This window comes from Gadus morhua, unplaced genomic scaffold (assembly GCF_902167405.1).
Source record: "Gadus morhua unplaced genomic scaffold, gadMor3.0, whole genome shotgun sequence".
Lineage (NCBI taxonomy): Eukaryota > Metazoa > Chordata > Actinopteri > Gadiformes > Gadidae > Gadus > Gadus morhua.
In genome coordinates, this window is record NW_021964145.1 from 134,663 (window position 1) to 144,658 (window position 9,996).

A 9,996-nucleotide genomic window follows, 5' to 3' on the forward strand; every position below is an offset into this window, starting at 1 on the left:
CTATGGAAGTGTTACGGTACCACTGTCATGCACCTACCCGATGTCAAGTGAACCGGGTTGAATTCAATGCGGGTCTCTCCTCTTATATCCATCTTACCAAATATATTTTATTGCTGTCCTTCTCCCCACTCTTTGATCTCACAAAAAGGCTAGCAGCACGAAATCAAGGGATATTTAGAATCTAAAAAAAAAAAGTGATTAATCGCAAGTCTGCGATTAATTGCCCACATTCATTCATTCTTTTTAAAACTCACTCGCGGTAAAACAATGTTTTCTCATGATCAAATACTCATCAGTCCTAAAAGTTATAGGCAAGTACATTATGTCTGTGTCAAGAAAATATGTGTTTGCTGTACAGTGTTCGCAGATGCATTGATTTAAAAGTACAACTTATTACCTCTGTATCAGCTGTTCTTTCCCACATAATTAACCAAGAATGTGTGGCTAGGTAGATGAGAGAAGCGAGGTGCACAAGCAACATTATGCATGCGCCCTTAAAATAGCATCTGAACAACGCGCCATTGACTTTAAACCAGGTATTTCCTGGTTTGTGGCGCAAGTGGTTTCTGAAACGTCAAAATAGCACCAGGGAACGTTTGCGCCAGAACACGCCTCCTCCTTTCGCCGACCCGCCCCTTGTGGCGCAAGATCATTCGCTAATTTACCGACGCGTGGCGCTGGAGGGAAAAGAACGCTCTGCGCCAGTTGTAAACTAGCAACGACACATGCGCCAGTGAGAAAGTCAATTGCGCCGGACGCAAGATAGGGCCCTTACACTTTTTTAGTGCTGGTTTCAGCCTCCACTCTCCACCGCGCTCCACACTGGGGAGGAAACAAAGTGAGAGCAGCATGTTGAAACATTCACCTTCATCATTTGTTGTCTCATCACTTTCTACACAACATGAGTTACACACAAGCTTCATCTAGCAGCGGCTTCAATCCTTGAAGGAGACTTTGTCCCTGAGTGGTGAGCTGTCCTCTCCATACCTGAGAGTGTCCAGTCTCCAGCGTGGATCCTGCAGTCCAGCAGAGAGCAGCGCAGCTCCAGAGTCTCCTGGGTGATTGTAGCTCAGGTCCAGCTCTCTCAGATGGGAGGGGTTGGAGCTCAGAGCTGAGGCCAGAGAAGCACAGCCTTCCTGTGTGACCAGGCAGCCAGACAACCTGCATACACACACACACACACACGCACGCACGCACGCACGCACGCACGCACGCACGCACGCACGCACGCACACACACACACACACACACACACACACACACACACACACACACACACACACACACACACACACACACACACACACACACACACACGAGAATTATTACCTTTCTTGAGGTAAATCTGTTCATTGTCCTCTGATGTGGAAGTTGTGGTGGAACTGTTTGACCATTGAGTAAAAACTGACCTGAGAGTTTCCAGTGTACAGTGTGGACTCCCCAGTCCAGCAGAGAGCAGCTTCACTCCTGAATCCTGCAGATCATTGGTACTCAGGTTCAGCTCTGTCAGACTAGAGAAGTCTGAGCTGAGAACTGAGGCCAGAGCTTCACAGCATCTCTCTGACAGCTGACAGCCTTTCAAACTTCACACACAATAAACAGAACACGTTAGAAACTGTGATTAATGTTGTATTTGAAATTTGTTATTAGACATACTGTATGTTATTAGTTTAGCTAAATGTTAATACAGTACATCTTCAAAATATAGAAAAGGTCCCCCTAAAAGACCCAGTTCTAAGAATAATAAATTTTTCTACTTTACGAAACAACCTTAATTTCCAGCTCCCAGATTATGAGTAGAATAAGAATATAATAAAACATACACCTTATACCGTTATTAACAAACTGAATCCATGGTACACCTTTTACTGACATGCAACACAAATAGAGTGAGATTGAGGTCTTGTGTTTGATAAGATGAGTGGTAATGGTGCTGCGATGCACGCAAACTTCCAAGGTTTAGTTCAGTGCTGAGTTAAAGCGTGGCTGTATTGCTCAATTGTCACATGAATGGCCTCCCCTCTGTCCCTCCGTCTCTCCCCCCTCTGTCCCTCCGTCCCTCCCCCCTCTGTCCCTCCGTCCCTCCCCCCTCTGTCCCTCCGTCCCTCCCCCCTCTGTCCCTCCATCCCTCCCCCCTCCCCCCCTCCCCCCCTGTGTCTTACCCTGAAAATTCACCTCAAAACGAAAATCCAAACACAGAATTGTGTGGGAATTCAATGGGGAACAAAGATGAACCGGACAGAAAACAACATTGAACTGTATTTAAAGTTCCGGCACAGGAGGTGCCAGAAACTGCAGTGTTCCGGCTCCAATTAAGCTCTGCCCCCTATGCATTCAAATCATTAACTTAAAGTTATTTAAATGGAGTCAATCTGTTCACATGAATGGACACAGATGGATGGTAGGTGATCAAGGACATTTTCGGGGTGCATATTTGTTAGGGTGCCACCAAATTAAAAAGACAGAAGCCAGTAGAAAATGTGTCTTGAGCCCCGAGAAAACGTCATTTACTTCTGGAGTTTCTGGAGGTAAAGTTTCTGGAGGTAAATCTGTTCAATATCCTATGAGGTGGAACTTGTGGTGTAACTGTTTGACCATTGAGTGAAACTGACCTGAGAGTTTCCAGTGTACAGTGTGGACTCCCCAGTCCAGCAGAGAGCAGCTTCACTCCTGAATCCTGCAGATCATTGGTACTCAGGTCCAGCTCTCTCAGACTAGAGGAGTTGGAGCTGAGAACTGAGGCCAGAGCTTCACAGCATCTCTCTGACAGTTCACAGCCATTCAGCCTTCACACAATAAACAGACGTTAAGAGCACGGTACACTTTAAGGACTGTGATTAATGTTGTATTTGAAATTTGTTATTAGACATGTGTTATTAGTTTAACTAAATGTTAACACAGTAGATCTTCAAAATACAAAAAGATCCCCCTGGAAGACCCAGTTCTAAGAATAATCTATTATTCTACTTTATGAAACAAGCTTAATTTCCAGTTTCCAGATTATGAGTAGAATAGGAATACAATAAAACATACACCTTATATCATCATTAACAAACTGAATCCAAGGTACACCTTTTACTGTCATGGCAACACAAATAGAGACAGATTGAGGTCTTGTGTTTGATAAGATGAGTGGTAATGGCGCTGCGATGCATGCAAACTGCCGAGGTTTAGTTCAGTGCTGAGTTAAATAGCGGCTGTATTGCAGCGCTGGTGTGATCGCTCTGTTGGGAAACATGACCCATTTAAGTTCCCCTGAAGACACTCTGCTTTGATCAGAAAACTAAAACACTGGTTTGTACTTTGTGCAAAGTTTCATTTAAATGTCACCGCAGCACTAGTGCTATTCAAGAGCATGTAAAGAAATGAAACATTCAAGATGACCCAGAGAAGACGATGAATCCTAATTGGAGTATATTATCCAATCAGCAGCCGGTTATTATTAGTAGGTATTTGATTGAGGAGGAGGAGGATGAAGAGTTGGTTGGTGAGGAAAGAGATGTTGCGGCGCTGGTGGTGAAGACAGAAACAGACCCCCTTCTCAGTGCTTACTGTCATGATCCGCCCCTGGTTTTCCCATTCACCTGCCTGCCACCCTGATCTCCCCTAATTAACCCAACCACCTTCACCTGGGCTCCCTCTATATAAATCCTCTCTCTCCACTCAGGCTACGTTTACACGATGACGGTCTGACCAGAAGACGCAAAAGTGGCGTCGCGTCTTCACTTTTTATTCCGCGTTTAGACAAGCGTCTTCGGGAGGAAATCTGCCTGCATACGGTGACGCAAAAGTGTGTGGAATTCGATTGGGTATTGTTACGGTGAAACACTTCACCATCACATAATTAAAAGGGACCACAACAGAATTGAGTTTTAAAGCAAAAATGTAATTTATTCAGCAAGGCAAATAAACAAGGAGTAACGAATGTCTAAGGGTATACGTTTAAGTGCGAGATAGAGGTTGTGGGTGAGTGGATGCAGTGAATGCGTCTGTATGTTAGAAATGAGACTATAGCTGATAAGAGTGAGGATGAGGGGAAAGAGTTAAAGACAAAGAACAAAGCAACGTGCCCAAGTGAAAGAATACCGTAATAGTACCTGCAACAACCGAAAAGAGTGCCTACTGAGAGAGAGACCTAACCTGCTTATATACCCCACCCATTAACCCAGGTGTGATCAATAATGTGATTATGATCACCTTACCTAAGTAGTAGCCCTGTAGTGGCATCAAAGAGCCTTAAGGGGGTTCAGGGGGTCGTCACACCTCCCCCACTAAAAAGAGGTTTGTCTAAACCTCAAATAACCAAACAGAAATAAAGACCAATAAAGAGTTCAAACCCACAACACTGTCTCTTCCTAGATCCTGGGCCCTAGGACTAGGAAAAACAGTGAAACCCCGGAACTCACACGGTAGAGATAGAAGAAAAACAAAAAAGTAATTTCAACAACGGGACAACGCATCTGCCACAATGTTGTCTTTGCCCCTGATGTGTTGGATTTTCAGCGGGTATTGCTGTAGAATTAAGCTCCAGCGCATAATGCGTTGATTCTGGTTCCGCATACGATCAATGAACACCAGCGGGTTGTGGTCAGTAAAAACGTCTATTGGACTCGAAGATGAGCCCAAGTAGACCTCAAAATGTTGAACAGCAAGAATTAAAGCAAGTGCTTCTCTCTCCACTGTGGAGTAAACTTGCTGATGAAGATTAAACTTTTTAGAAAAATATCCTACGGGGTGCTCTACACCATCGGATCCCAACTGTAACAAAACTGCACCAGCGCCACTCACACTGGCATCAACAGCTACACTGAAAGGACAGTCAAAGTTTGGGGCCGACAGCACAGGGGAAGAAGCAAGCAAAAGCTTAACATTCTCAAAAGCTTCCTGACATTTCTTAGACCAATCAAATTGCACTTTAGGGCTAAGGAGGTTTGTCAAAGGTGTAACAACAGAAGATAAGTTTTTACAAAAGGCCCTGTAGTAACCTGCCATACCAAGAAACCTCCGGAGCTCTCGGCGCGTTTCAGGTACAGTAAAGTTACATATGGCTTCAACCTTAGCTCCTACAGGCCGAACTTGTCCTCCACCAACTACCTTACCAAGATAGGTAACACTAGCCTTACCGAACTCACACTTGACAAGGTTTACCGTAAGATTAGCGGCAGCAAGACGAGTAAAGAGTTCGTAGATTTGGTCTAAATTATGAGTTCAGCTGGTACTATATAGGACCACATCATCTATGTACGCATCACAAACCCGCATACCTGCCAAGACCCGGTTAACGAGCCTCTGGAAAGTGGCGGGAGCATTTCTGACCCCAAATGGCATGACATGGTACTGCAGGAAATTATCAGACGTAACAAACGCAGATAACTCCTTAGCCCTGGATGTTAAAGGGACCTGCCAGTACCCTTTAAGAAGGTCAAATTTGCTCACAAATTTGGCTAAGCCAACTCGGTCTATACAATCATCACATCGGGGTAATGGATAGCAGTCTGGCTTTGTAACTGAATTAAGTCTCCTATAGTCAGTGCAGAAACGAAAAGTGCCATCCGGTTTGTTCACTAACAAACAGGGGGAACTCCATGCACTAAAACTAGGTTCAGCCAGATTATGGGCTAACAAATAGTCCACTTCTTTCTGTAATAATTCCTTCTTTCTAGGATTAACACGATAGGCATGTTGTTTTATTGGCGAAGCCCCCCCAACGTCAATATCATGCTCAATCACAGATGTACGGGTAGGAACATCAGGGAAAAGAGCAGGAAAAGATTCAACCAAACCAATGATATCTGCTTTCTCCACATCATTCAGATGGGAAAGATGTGAAGGCAATTCTGCCAGGAACTCAGAATTTTGCAGGCAACCCTCTACGATCGCCTGCGATGGATATCTCACACCCTCGCTGGACTCCTCACTGACAGAATCAAGACTTTCAGAATTGTTATCCCCTGAGGAAAACACATGGTCTGGGTCACTAGAGACCCCTAGAGGCGTGGTAGCAATTAACCCAACAGGTGCAACTGACAAAGAAGAAAAGTAAGGTTTCAAAAGATTAATATGGCAAACCTGCACCTTTTTCCTCCGATCTGGCGTACTAAGAACATAATTGTGATCATTGAAACATTTCACAATTTCGTATGGGCCACTGAATTTAGCCTGAAAGGGATTACCCAAAAGCGGCAACAAAGCTAAAACCTTATCCCCAAGGTTAAAACTACGGTGTTTCGCCCTGCGGTTGTAAAGACGTTGCATCTTAGACTGAGCTTTACCCAGTTTACGTCCAGCAGCGGCTCTAGCTTCATACAAACGATAGCGGAATCCGCTTACATAGTCCAACACGTTAACAGGTGCCTCAGCAGTGCACCACTCATCAGCTAAAACTGCGGTTGGCCCTCTCACAGCATGTCCAAATACCAGTTCATTAGGGCTGAAGCCCGTGCTCTCCTGAACAACCTCCCTAATTGCTAGGAGTAGCCAAGGGAGACCCTCTTCCCAATCAGACCCAAGTTCTACACAATAAGATCTTAAGAGAGAATTGAGCGTCTGATGAAAACGTTCGAGAGATTCAAGATTCAAGATTCAAGATGCTTTATTTATCCCGGGGGAAATTATTCTGCAACAGTTACAATACAAAGGTGGAAAAGTAATACAGGGTTAGAGTCAAAATAGATAAAATAGATGGAAGTAAAATAAGTACAAACTAAATAAGTGAAAAGGAGCGATTAGATAAAAGTGGCATTAGTGGTAAAAGTGGTAAAGTGATAAATAAATATTATAGAAGCAATTGTTGGCAGCATAAATTAACTAAAGTGATTAAATAAATAAATTGGGTAAAAATAATTAAATAAATAAATAAAGTGACATTGGTCTCAGGGCATAGTGTCTCCACGGGCCCTTCTGCAGCCGGAGGTAGTTGCATTAAACAGTCTGATGGCCACAGGAAGAAAAGACTTCCTCTGGCGTTCTGTGTTACACCGGGGGAGGATGAGTCTGTTGCTGAAGGTGCTTCTGCTCGAGGTCAGCACCTGGTGGAGAGGGTGAGCATTGTTGTCCAGGATATTGTGCAGTATACACAGCATCCTCCTCTCAGACACCACCGCCAAAGAGTCCAGCTGGACCCCCAGGATGGAGCCAGCCTTCCTGATGATCCTACTGATCTTCCTGGCATCTACTGCCCTCAGCCGGCTGCCCCAGCACACAACTGCAAAAAAGATGGCACTGGCTATCATCGACTGGTAGAACATCCTCAGCATGATGTTACATACTTTGAAGGACCGGAGCTTCCTCAAGAAATAGAGTCGACTCTGGCCCTTCTTGTAAACAGCCTCGGTGTTCTTGGCCCAGTCCAGTTTGTTATCCAGGTATACTCCAAGGTATTTGTAATCCTGGACAACATCCACAGTCACACCGTTGATGGAGATGGGTGTAGGGGCAGATTTCCTCCTGCGGAAATCCACCACCAGCTCCTTAGTCTTGGTGGGGTTGATAAGCAGATGGTTAGTTGCACACCACTCGATAAAGGAGTCCACAACGCTCCTGTACTCCTCCTCCTTCCCCTCACTAACACAGCCAACAATTGCAGAGTCATCCGCAAACTTCTGCAGGTGGCAGGACTCAGAGAGGAACTGAAAGTCCGAGGTGTACAGGGAGAACAGAAAGGGGGAAAGAACAGTTCCCTGAGGAGCCCCAGTGCTGCTGACTAGGGCTGTCGCAATAATCGCAAAAATGAAATATCGCGATATTTAGAGCACACTGCGGTAGATAATGGGCCATCGCGATCACCGCATATGACCTGGTGCGGGTTGCGCGTTCATGAAACTGACCGTGGAATTCTAGAATGAAACGTGCGTTGCCATGATAACCATTCATTAACGTTCATTAATTTAGTAATGGTGAACTCACGTTGGATAACGCGAGTAACGCGCCTAACCTGACGCTTGATCATTGTGTGGTGGTTCAACGCTTCCAACGCGTCAACGCGCCAACGCAGCTAGATGAGTCCATGTCCATGAAAGTGAACGGAGCGTTCCCTCTTCGTCATAACTATCAAACCAAACATCCTTCACATTCACCGAGCGAACATTATGAAAGTAAAATGCACATTTCTCGCTAAAAATGTTTCCATAAACGCATTTAATGGCGTAACTATGTTACTATTTCCACCCAGAATAAAGATAGTTGTCGGCCGTGGCTGCGCTGGAGTCCGATGTAGGAAACCCAAACACCGCCGTGTTTGGGTGATAGAGTTTAGATCGGGTTAGATTAAATAATCTCTGATATAAAATCTCTGATATAAATAACAATAATCGGGTTAAATAACTTCACATGGTGTGTTTGGTGTGTTTCCAGCATTCGTAGTGTTGATCAGCACAGAAATTGTCCGCCAAGACGTTGAGGTTGCTTAGTAACCAGAGACTCTGTCCATGCAAGTGAACGGAGCGTTCACTCTTCGTCATAACTATCAAACCAAACATCCTTCACATTCACCGAGCGAACATTATGAAAGTAAAATGCACGTTTCTCGCTAAAAATGTTTCCATAAACGCATTTAATGGCGTAACTATGTTACTATTTCCACCCAGAATAAAGATAGTTGTCGGCCGTGGCTGCGCTGGAGTCCGAGGTAGGAAACCCAAACACCGCCGTGTTTGGGTGATAGAGCTTAGATCGGGTTTGATTAAATAATCTCTGATATAAATAACAATAATCGGGTTAAATAACTTCACATGGTGTGTCTGGTGTGTTTCCAGCATTCGTATCAGCAGAGAAATAGTCCGCCAAGACGTTGAGGTTGCTTAGCATCCAGAGACTCTGTCCATGCAAGTGAACGGAGCGTTCCCTCTTCGTCATAACTATCAAACCATTCTCCATGGCAACTGGTTCCACACAAACCTTCAGCTCCGTTGTGTCCGAAAAGTTCGCTGACAAAACTCTGGTTACGGGTGTGTTTTGAATTTAAATGTGCATTATCTCGCTTAAACGGCATTTTAAAAAATTGTGCAATAATATCGCATACCGCGATATTGCGCCCCCTGTTTTCACCGCGGTGAAAATTCCTCAACCGTGACAGCCCTACTGCTGACCACAGTATCAGACACACCGTCCTGCAGTCTGACATACTGCGGTCGACCTGTCAAATAGTCTGTAATCCAGGAAACCAGGGGAGGGTCCACCTGCATCGCCGTCAGCTTACTCCCCAGCAGAGCAGGCCGGATGGTGTTGAACGCACTGGAGAAGTCCAAGAACAGGATTCTCACAGTGCTTCCCGGACTGTCCAGTCGGGCGCAGGCACGGTGGAGCAGGAAGATGATGGCGTCCTCCACACCTAGTCTCGGCTGGTAAGCAAACTGAAGAGGGTCCAATGATGAGCTGGCCAAGGGCCGAAGAAGTGACAGGACCAGCCTCTCCAGTGACTTCATCAGGTGAGACGTCAGTGCCACCGGTCTGTAGTCGTTGAGGATGCTGGGACGCGCCTTCTTCGGTACAGGTACCAGGCAGGATGTCTTCCACAGTACAGGGACCCTCTCCAGACTCAGGCTCAGGTTAAAGATGTGCTGCAGAACTCCACTCAGCTGGGTTGCACATGTTTTGAGGACCCTTGGGCTGACACCGTCGGGTCCTGCTGCCTTGCCAGGGCGGAGTCTGCACAGCTCCTTCCTCACCTGCTCTGCAGTGAAGGTCTGTCTGCCGTGTGTGTTGAAGGGTGTGGGGGGAGGTGATGGTGGGGGGGAGAGAACAGGTAGGGTGTAGTCAGGAAGGAATGGAGGGTGGGCAGCAGGACTGGAGGTTTGGAGGTGGATGGTTGTAGAGGAGCTGGGGGAGGGGTAGTCCGGAGCCCTCTCATCAAACCTATTGAAAAACAGGTTAAACTCGTTGGCTCGTTCAGTACCACCTCCTATTGTTTGGCTGCCCGATGGTTTGCAGCCAGTGATGCTCCTCATGCCGCTCCACACGTCCTTCAGGTTGTTTTGCTGGAGTTTGCGCTCCAACTTC